The 11,311-nt window shown below is 36.5% G+C and overlaps 1 pseudogene; it reads left to right on the top strand.

Moving 5' to 3' along the window:
- Positions 1-1,352: 1,352 nt before the first annotated feature.
- LOC110197054 (large ribosomal subunit protein uL24 pseudogene) lies at positions 1,353-1,790 on the top strand (annotated as a pseudogene).
- The last annotated feature ends 9,521 nt before the right edge of the window (positions 1,791-11,311 follow it).

The following is an 11,311-nucleotide window of genomic DNA, read 5'->3' as shown; positions in this document are numbered from 1 at the left end:
CAAGAGTGAGGCTCCTGAGAAAAGGGTGTTAAGCATATTCTGGGGTTTCCAGGCCAACCTGCCAACCTTGTCCTATGGACTTACAATACAAATGAGTCTCAGGCTGCCTGAACTTATCACTGATAAGGCAATCTTTCTAGGTCTACTTAAAAGTAAAATAAGAAAAAAGAGAACATAAATGAGCTAGCCTAGTAAGTTCAAGGCAACTGCAAACTCCACACTTCTTACATGAGCTTCAGTATTGAAACTTACACAGTATTTAGTAATACAGAAAACATCAGACATTCAGTGAATCAACACATGCAAAAGTCTGTAAAAATCATCTCAGAAAAGAACAGGTCTAGACTTCTGGGCCATGCGACAACAAGATGGGTGATTAGGCATTTTCTCTGATCCCCACAGCCTCTCAAACTTCTCCAAAAACTGAAAATATGCAGCAAAGATAAGGCAGTTTCAGCTGCATCCACGGTTTAGGATACCTGGAATTCAAAATAAAGTTAAAGAAACATGACTTGATACCTATCTTGAGCTCACTCAGCAATCCTTCCCCTCTGTGGATCTGAAAGTGAGGCTGCACTTGCTGGCCAAAGGACCCAACAAATAGACTTGCAACAAATTCCAGCCCCACATCCCAGTCCTTCCTCCATCTTTCCAGTGTTATGATGATCTGGGTTCAGGCTGCAACAGATAGCCAGGGATGCAATGAAAGTGTTTTGTGCTACAAAAGATCTCTGCAGGAGAGCAGAGGAACAGGGGCAGGACATGTGTCTGGGCTTAAAATAGAGCTCATCCCCACACCTCACCCTTCCCTCCTCCCAGAGCCACAAGGACACAAAATACAGATATCAAACTCACAGCACCGGCATTGATGCTCTCTGAGTGTCAGAGTGTTTAGGAATAGAGGGAGTGGGGAAGGGCACTGGGACTGAACACTGAGTATGTGGAAACTGTGTGGGCATTCCACTAAGCCTGAGGGAAAGAGCCCAGCATCCAGTTGGGCCCAATTATGTCTTCCCCAAAAGTCACAGAGACCTATGTTGGTAAGCCATAAATTGCATAGAATGGGAAGAAACTGAGACATTTAGAAATCTAGCCCCCAGGGAAACCACCATTGGAATGGATGGAGGGAGTCAGAAAGTGAGCAATAGTGAAAAATAAAAGAGAGGAAAAGATTGAAATTGAAAAATATTTCAGGAAGAAGAAAACTCCAAAACCTTGGACAAAACCATGTAAAGCAATAAGAAAAACAGTAACAATAGAAAGGAAATATGATATCCAGACCTTACAAATGAGTTCAGGTATCTGTGAATAAATAAACACCGCACTCTTTTCAGGTGGCCCCGCTCTCTAAAATGAAGTTCAATCCGTTTGTGACCTTGGACCGCAGCAAGAACCTCAAGTGACACTTCCACGCACCCTCGCACGTCCAGCGCAAGCTCATGTCGTCGCCGCTGTCCAAGGAGCTGATGCAGAAGTACAACATCCTCTCGATGCCCATCCACAAGGATGACGAGGTGCAGGTGGCTCGTGGACACTACAAAGGTCAGCAAATTGGCAAGGTAGTTCAGGTTTACAGAAAGAAATACGTCATCTATATTGAGCGTGTGCAGCGTGAAAACGCTAATGGCACAATTGTCCATGTGGGCATTCACCCTAGTAAGGTAGTTATCACCAGACTAAAACTGGATAAAGATTGCAAAAAGATTCTTGAGCGTAAAGCCAAATCCCAACAAGTTGGAAAGGAGAAGGGAAAATATAAAGAAGAAACCATTGAAAAGATGCAAGAATAAAATGGTCTGTTATACAGTTGTAATTAAAAATAAAAACAAACAAATAAATAAATAAACACCGCGAAACAAAAGAAAATGATTCAATGCTTGATGAGACAAAGGACCCTGTGGAATCTGAGTTGAATGTGGTCCCCCAATATGCTTCTTTTGAGTGGTTTAAAAGAAAAATGAGAATCATGAGAGCAGAGTTTATGTTTGCACAGCAGAAATAATGGGGAGAGTAGAAAAGCTGGAATCTGCAATGGCAAGTATCAACAAAGAAACAAAAGAGAAAACAATAAATTGAGAATTCAAAATATACTGAAGTGAAGGATGATCTGGAAGAAGAGAAGCAAAAACCAAAAGATTAAAATAAAATATGCTCACTGTGCAAGCAAAATGTACTGATCTTGAAGATGTGGTATGTAGAGACAACCTATGGATCATAAATATCTCAAAAAAACATGACAAGACAAAAAATGTGAATATTATAATATAAGAAAAATCAAGAGAACTACCCAGAACTTCTGAATGCAGACAATGAAATACCAATAGAAAGAATTCACAAATCACCTCCAGAAAAAAAAAATCCAAGGCTGTAAACTCCAAGTCATATAGTGATTAAATTTAACAACTTAATCCAGAAACAATTATTCAAGTGCTCAAGAGAAAGACTTTCAAGTACAAAGGAAAGGGTGTTTTAAAAACCACAAAACTATTCTGCACCCACCAGAAAAAGCAGGAAGGAATGGAATATTTTGTTCTGAAGAGCAATGGAGCTCAGAATGCATCCAGAGTGACTTATCCTGAAAATCTGAGCTTAATTATAAATGGAAAAAAGATGGATGTTTAGTAATAAAGAGGCATTGACTTCTGAGTCACATGAGCAACAAGATGGAAGATACCTCACAAACTTTTTTGCAATAGAAATTATGCACAAAAGATAAAGCAATTTTAGCTGTCTCCATGGTCTAGAACACTAGAATTCAAAAGAAGATTTAAAAAATCATATTTACAACCACTGTCTCTGATAAAGGCCTCACTTTTAAAATATATAGGGAACTGAGTCAAATTTATAAGAATACAAGTCATTCCCCAATTGATAAATGGTCAAAGGATATGAACCAGGCAGTTTTCAGATGAAGAAACTAAAGCTATCTATAGTCATATGAAAAAAATGTTCTAAATCACTATTGATTAGAGAAATGCAAATCAAAATTACTTATCACACCTATTAGATTGGCTAACATGATGAAACAGGACAAGGTGATAAATGTTGGAGGGAGTGTGGGAAAATTAGAACACTAATGCATTGTTGGTGGAGTTGTGAATTGATCTAATCATTCTGGAGAGCAGTTTGGAACTATGCCCAAAGGGCAATAAAATTGTGCATGCCCTTTGACCCAGCAATACCACTTCTAGGTCTATATCCCAAAGAGATCATAAAAATGGGAAAAGGACCCACATGTACACAAATATTCACAGCAGCTCTTTTTGTGGTGGCAAAGAATTGGAAATTGAGGGGATGCCCATCAATTGGGGAACAACTGAACAAATTGTGGTATATGAATGTAATGGAATACCATTGTGCTATAAGAAGTGATGAACAGGCTGACTTCAGAAAAACCTGGAAAGACTTAAATGAACTGATGCTGAGTGAAGTGAGCAAAACCAGGAGAACATCGTGCATAGTAACAGCAACATTGTATGATGACTAACTTTGATAGACTTACCTCTTCTTAGCAATGCAAGGATCTAAAACAACTCCAAAAGACTCATGATGGAAAATACTATCCATATCCAAAGAAAGAACTGTGGAATCTGAATGCAGATGGAAGTATACTGTTTGCTCTCCTTTTCTTTTGTTGTTTTGTTTATTTCTTCTTTCCTGTGGTTCCTCCCATTAGTTCTAACTCTTCTTTACATCATGACTAATGTGAAAATATGCTTGATATGAATGTAGAAGTAGAGCCTATATCAGATTGCACACCATCTTGGAAAGGGGAGAGGAATGGGAGGGAAAGAAAATTTAAAACTCAAAATCTAATGGAAGTGCATGTTGAAAACTAAAAAGAAATAAATAAATTATCAAGAACAAAACAAAATACTCCATGAACGGAGGTTCACTGACCCTGATCACTTAGCACTCCTTCCCTATATCCTGTGCAACCAGCAGTGAGGCTACACTAGCAGACTCAGAACAAGGACAAGACAAAGGTTGACAGCAAAGTGCACCCCCACACCCCGGTTTGCTTTCCTTCTTTCTAGTGCCACGGAGACCCTGGCTACGGGCTGCAGAAATTTGCCCTGACCAAGATAGCCAGCCAGGCAGCTGTAGCCCCTCAGGAGTAAAAGCCTGCTGGGACCACAATCTCATAGCACTAATGCACTAATGTTGCAAAACTTTGAACTGCAAGTGCTGGGATGGGCAATTCTGTAATACCAGCAGATCTGGGGGTCAACACACCATAAAACAAGTGGAGCAGTACTGGGGTGAACACCCCTGAAACACAAGCTACAAAGCTTCAAATCACTGGTGCTGAGCCAAAGATCTAAGGAACAGAGGCAGTAGGACAGGACACCAGGATAGGATGCTGTAGGAGTAGGGGGAGCTATAGAGCATTCCACTAATTCTGAGGGAAATATCACAGCAGCCATCTAGGGCCCATTCTGACTACCCAGCAGTCACTTGTGGCAGAGACATAGGTAGTGAACTGTGAACAGTGGTGTCCAATCAAAGAAGCTTTGAGATTCAGCTGCCAAGGAAACCATTATTACAGGGGAAGGAGTCAGAAAGTGGGTAATAAGTGATAGATTGCATAAGGGGGAAAAAAAAGACTAAAATTACCAAATATTTCATGAAGAAAAAAGTTTGAAAACCTTGAACATAAGAAAATAAATCAATAAGGAAAATAGTAACAATAGAAGAAAATATGGTTTCCAGATCTAGTAAATGAGTTCAGGCAGCTATAGATAAATACTGCAAAACCAAAGATAAATAAGTCTCTTAAAAGAACATGACAAGACAAAAATCCTTAATGCCATAACAAAAGAAATAAAAGAACTGCCCAGAAGTTCTGAACAAAGAAAATGAAATAATGACAGCTGAAAGAATTCACATATCACCTCCAGAAGAAAACCCAAGGACACAAACTTCAAGACCCATAGTGGTTAAATATAACAATTCAATTAAGAACCAAGTTTATTGAGTGATCAGGAGAAAGACCTTTAAATACAAAGGGAATACAAAGGAAAGGAAATTTGAATAATGACCGAATATTCTGCATCCACCAGGAGGGAATGAAATAATGTGTTCTGAAGGGCAACAGAGATCAGGATACAATCTAGGGTGATCCTACCCTACAAATCTGAGCTTACCCATGAATGAAAAAAATATCTCTAATGAGATTATTTGCTATGCCATAAACAACAGAAATTCAGGAGGAAAGAATAAATGCAGCAGGCAAGAACAGTAACAGCAATAGAGTGACAGCAGAGATATCAGAAAGAAACTTATTCCTAAATGTACACAAGGAGATAGAGGTGAAGATGAAAATCTGTCCAAAGCAACAGTGAAGAGGGAGACAATAAGCATTAGAAATGGAACTGGCAACATCTTGCCTACAGATGAATCAATGCTGTTTTGTGGGACTACATTAAAACATGGAAGAGTAAATAAAAAGGAGGATGAGACCAGGGAGATAGAGGAATGTGTGATGTGTCATGGTCAAATCAAAGACTAGCAAGGAGGGGGAGGTGACCTCTGTAGTCTCAGAAAGAAAAAAGCCTAAGGAAAGTGGGTGAGTAGGAGAGGGGAAAGAGGAAAAAGGATGGGGAAAAGAAAGGGGGCTTACTTCAGTGGGGGGAGGGGGTTCCACTGATGAATGCTTTTTCTGGTGAAGAGAACTAGTTTGGGAAAGGAGCTGAAGATCAAGCACTAGGTGTGACCTAGGGATTTGGTGTTTGAAATGTCTACTCATCCTACATTGGGAGGGAGGGAGTTGGGAATCCTGGGGACAATCTTCCAATCCCTGGGGGAGTGGGAGAGCATGGACCCAGGGAGGCAATTTTGAGGCAAGTGGGGGAAGGGAAGGTAACCAGGAAAGGATTTAGAACAGCAATAGAGTGCAAAATCAGAAAAATTGTGGAGAAAGGGCTCTAACATGGGGTACTGTCCTCTCTGACACCTACAATAATTGTCATTGTTCTAAGAGTGAGGCACAATGGAAAGGGGGAATGCATGAAGCAAGCTTTACAAGGCAGCGACAGAAATCCTCTAGAGAGGAGAGCCTAGAAGAGATACCTTGGAAGGTTTGATTGTTTCCAAGATGAAGAATACAGTGAAAAGAGAAAGACCAGATAATTATAGGGGTCATGAATCAGAGAAGGCAAAAAAAGAAGACAGACGATGAAGAGAGTGAGAGAAATCCCTCTTGGAAAGGGGCACACACACATACACATACACACACACACACACACACACACACACACACACACGAAATTTAAAAAACTAAGGAGCATGACTAGTAGAAAGAGAGAAAAGGAAAAAGAAATCTACTTGATGGAGAGAAACAAGAGAGAAGAATCATATAACTAGATAAAATCAAGAGAGAGAAAAAGAACTAATAAGCAAAACCTCAAAGGGAAAGGGGGTAACAAATGAGAGAAATGGATCAAGAGTGAAGGTTAGAAAACTAGTTGGAATAATGCCACCTTAAAAAAGATAAAAGTAAAGTAACTGGAGGAACACAATACTATGTTTACAGCAGAAGGAAAAAATCATAACTCAAAAATAACCTGGTATTGAAGATAGATGAAGGAAAATATAAATCTAAGTCATAGCTTTAAATGTGAATGGATCAAACAATCCAATAAAACAAAAAAGAGTGACAGATTGCATAAGAAAAGAAAACTACAATCTGTTGTTTACAAGAAGCACATTTTGAGAAACAAAGACATATACAAAATGAAACTGAGGGCCACGAAAAAAATTACCATGCGTGGAATGAACCCAAAAAAGCAGGAGTTGTAAACATGTTATCTGACAAAGCAAACACAAACACTTTAAAAAGGGTTAAACAAGGAAATTACATTATGCTGAAAGGAACCATAGACAACAACCGTTATCAGCAACAAATTTTTACACTCCAGATGCCTTAGCATCCAAATTCATAAAGGAAAAATTATCTGAGCTATAAGAAGACATAGACAACAACACAGCAGTGACAGCAGACTTCAATACCACTCTGTTTTGGGTTAGTACAAAAGAAAATAAAAAAGGGAAATTATAGAACTGAAGTAATTGCTGGGTAAACTAAAGTTAAAAAAATTTGTGCTATCTTCTAAATGGGACAACAAAATAATATACTTATTTCTCAGCACCACGTGTTACCTTTATAAAACTGACCATGTCCTAGGATACAGAGCGATTGTAAAAACAAATGTAAAAAGGCAGAAATAGTTAATACATTTTAATGGACTATAGCACAATAAAAATAGAAATTGGTTCAGGGACCACCAAAAAAAAAAAAAGATACAGACCCAAATGGACACTTACCAATGAAATACAAAATGTTGAGTGGGTCAAAGAAATAATTAACAACCATAATAAGAAAAAATGATAATGGGGAAACAACATACCAAAATTTCTAGGATGTGGCTAACACAGTCCTCAGGGGGAAAATCATATCCTTAAAAATATAAATCATCAAAATAGAAAAAGAGTGGATTAATGAAGTGAATATGTATTTTAAAAATTATGAAGCCAAAAACTAAACAAACCTAAATAAGCACCAAATAGGAGATATTAAAATTCAAAGGGAAATAAATAAATTGGAAATTTAAAAGCATTGAAATTATAAATAAGAACAAAAGCTGTTTCTTTGAAAAAACTAATAAAAATTGACAAACTTTTAGTCAATCTGATTAAAAAAGATAAAACAGAAAATCAAATCAATGAAATAGCGAATGAGTGAGGTGAAATTATATCAAAACCAGAAGAAACAAAAAGAATAATTAGAACACATTATGCTCAGTTACATACTAACAAAGCTCTCTCCTCTGCTCTGACTACTGACCTCCCTGTCTTCCTTTAAATCCCAACCAAAATTCTGCCTTCTACAGACAGTCTTCCCTTACCCTCTCTTAATTCTAGTGCCTTCACTCTGTTAATTATTTCCTATTAATCCTGTACATAGCCTGCTTTCTCTATATTTATTTGCACATCTCCTTCTTTACATTGTAAGCTCTTTGAAAGTAAGAATTTTTTTTTGCCTGTTTTTGTATCCTTGGCACTTAGCACAGTGCCTGGCACAGAGCAGGTGCTTAATAAATGTTTATTGATTGATTAATTAAATACTGAGAGCACCAAAGAAATAGAAGAATGTCTTAAAAATGTAAAATATGTAAATTGTCAGAATGACAGAGATTTTCAAGTAACCCAATGTCAGGAAAGGAAATAGATCTAGCTGTAAAGGAACTATCAAAGAAAAATTCTGGTCCTAATGAATTCATAGGGGAATTCTATTAACTTTTCAAAAATAGTTAGTACCCATATTGCATAAATTAGTCTCAAAAACTGAGAAACAAAGCATCTTGCCAAAATCCTTTTATGAGATAAATAAATTCTTATTACCTAAACCAGGGAAAGTTAAAACACAAAAAGAAAACTATAGGCCCATATTAATTAACATGACTCAAAAATTTTAAACCAAATCCTATTGACCAGATTACAATGATTTTTCCAAGAAATCATTCATTGTGACTAAGTGGGACTTATTGCGGGAATGCAAAGATGGTCCAACATTAGGAAAACAATCAATATAATCAATCACATTGAAAACCAGAACATCCAAAATGACATGATCATCTCAATAGCTGCAGAAAATGCCTTTGACAAAGTACAACAACCTTTAAGCTTAAAGTCCTACAAAGTAAAGGCATAAAGAGATCTTTTATAATATCCTGAAAAGCATCTAAGTAAAAAGCAAGCAAAATATGCAATGGGGATACATTAGAAGTTTTTATAATAAATATAGGAACAAAGAAAGGATGCTGTCTTGTATTATTTGATATGGTTCTGGAAATGCTAGCAACTATATGGCAAAAGAAAAAAAATTAAAAGAATAAAGATAGGTAAAAAAAAAGATAAACTATCCCTGTTTGCTGATGATATGATAGTTTACCTGGAAAATCCTAAGGAATCATCGAAGATAGTCACTAAGATAATTAATAACTTCAGTAAAGTTTCAGGCTGTAAAATAAATCTTCAAACATCAATAGCATTTTAATATAATAATAACAAAATACAAGAGGCAATAATGGAAGTGGAAATCTCATTCCAAATAAAAACAAAATGCATAAAATATTTGGAGGTAGACTTTCAAAGCATACAAAAGACATATAGATAAAACTACAAAGTGTTCTTTAAAGAAACGAACCATCTAAATAGCTGAAGGAACACTCAGTGTTCCTGGCGAGGCCATGCCAATATAGTAAACATGACAATACTACCAAAATTACTTTACACTTTTAATGCTACACTGATCAATTATCAAGGGAATACTTTACAGATCTTGATGAAACAATAACAAAATTCATTTGGAAAAACAATATCAAGGGAACGAGAGAAATTATTATTTCATGATTATATAAACAACCAATTATTAAATTAGGATTAAGGCTTTTTCTCTTTATTTCCTCATTCAGGGAACAGCCCCTGTAGGTCGGTCAGCCAGTCTCTGAAAGACGTGGCTGATAAACTGCTCTAATCCTCAGGGAGCATGCTCCTCAAATTTAGGCAGGACCGCACCCAGCTAGGAGACCTTTCTACTATTTAGAGTATAAACTAATCTAATCTAATCTAATTATATGTTATATACAATATAATATTATATATAATTATGTAAACTAATCTAATCTAGGTGAATTCTTGCCCTTTGGAAATAAACCCATATCCTTGCACTCCTCCATTGGAGTTTAGGGTGACTCAGTTTATGAAGGAGAAAACCAACCTGTGTGGAAATGGATTCCTCTGTCTAGATTGCTGGAGATGCAGAGTCTCATGATCAAGCCCCATTCTCATCAGGATGAGCTAAAGACTTCAAGCCCACTCCTCATTAAAACAGCTACCAATTAGGGTTGATTTTGACTTGTCAAGGGCTACTCCTTTTTCAAAAGCGTATTAAAACTTTCAGCCTCTCCATGGCTTTGTCTTTGGTTACTAAGAGAAACCACCAATCATTAATTTGAATGGAGGGAAAATCTTTGTATGATATTTCTCTGATAAGAGTTTGGTATCCAAAATATATAAGTAATTAGTAAATATATAATGACTAATAATCAATCAACAAATAGTTAAAGGATATGAACAATTCTCAAAAGAACTGCAAAGTATGAAAAAATGCTCCAAATCACTAATAAGAGAAATGCAAATCAAAACAACCCTAAAGTTTTATTTACCTCATACTCTGAAAATTGGCAAAAAATGCCAAAAAAAATGGCAAGTCAATGTTAGAAGGGTTCTAGAAGGATAAACACACTAATAAAGTATTAGTGGAGCTATGAAATGGTACAACCATTTTGGAAAACAATTTTAAATTATGCAAATAAAGTGACTAAAATGTCCATACCTTTTGAACCAGAAACTACATACTAGACTTCTACCCTAAGGAAGATGTCAATAAGAAGAAAGCCCCCATAAATTCCAAAACATTTATGGCATCACTTTTTTGTTATAGCTAAGATTTGGAAACAAAGTAGATGGCCATTTACTAGGAAATGGCTAACCAAATTGTAGTACATGAATTTAGTGGAATATTACCACGGTAAAGAAATGAATACAGAGAATGAATACAGAAAAGCATGGAGAGATCTATATGAACTGATGTAGAGTGAAGTAATCAGACCAAGAAGACAATATACACAGTAACTACAACAATATAAGTAAAAAGAACCACACACCAAAAAATCAAAAGTCAATGTAACAAAATGATCAGGATCAAGCAGAACTCAGATGAAGAGACAGGAGAAGAAACCTTCGACCCATGCCTTCACAGAGGAGAGAGGTCCACAGATATTACACATTCCACATGTTTGCAGACTTTGTCAATGTATCAGTCAGCTGGGCTGATTTTTTTCTCCTCTCATCACTTACAGGCCATAATACAATAAAAATAGTAATTGTTTCAGGGACCACAAATAAAAGACACAGACATTTAACAATAGTACGTTTTATAGACATTTAACAGTGAAATCCTAAATGAATAGGTCAAAGAACAGATCATGAAAACAATAATTGTCTAAAGCAATAATAATGCAGCAGAAAATGATAATGAGAAAACCATGACCAACATTACCAAAATTTCTGGAATACAGCTAAAGCTGTAGGAGAAAATCATATTCCTACAAACACATATTAATAAAATTAAAAAGAAGAGAGGACTGATGAACTTAACATGTGTTTAAAAAATTTAAAAGGGGACATCTAGGTGGCACAGTGGATAAAGCACCAGCCCTGAAGTCAGGAGGACCTGAGTTCAAAT

This window comes from Phascolarctos cinereus, unplaced genomic scaffold (assembly GCF_003287225.1).
Source record: "Phascolarctos cinereus isolate Bilbo 61053 unplaced genomic scaffold, phaCin_HiC Scaffold_4;HRSCAF=312, whole genome shotgun sequence".
Classification (NCBI taxonomy): Eukaryota; Metazoa; Chordata; class Mammalia; order Diprotodontia; family Phascolarctidae; genus Phascolarctos; species Phascolarctos cinereus.
The sequence above is the reverse complement of the archived record's forward strand: the minus strand, read 5'-3'. Positions and strand labels throughout refer to the sequence as shown.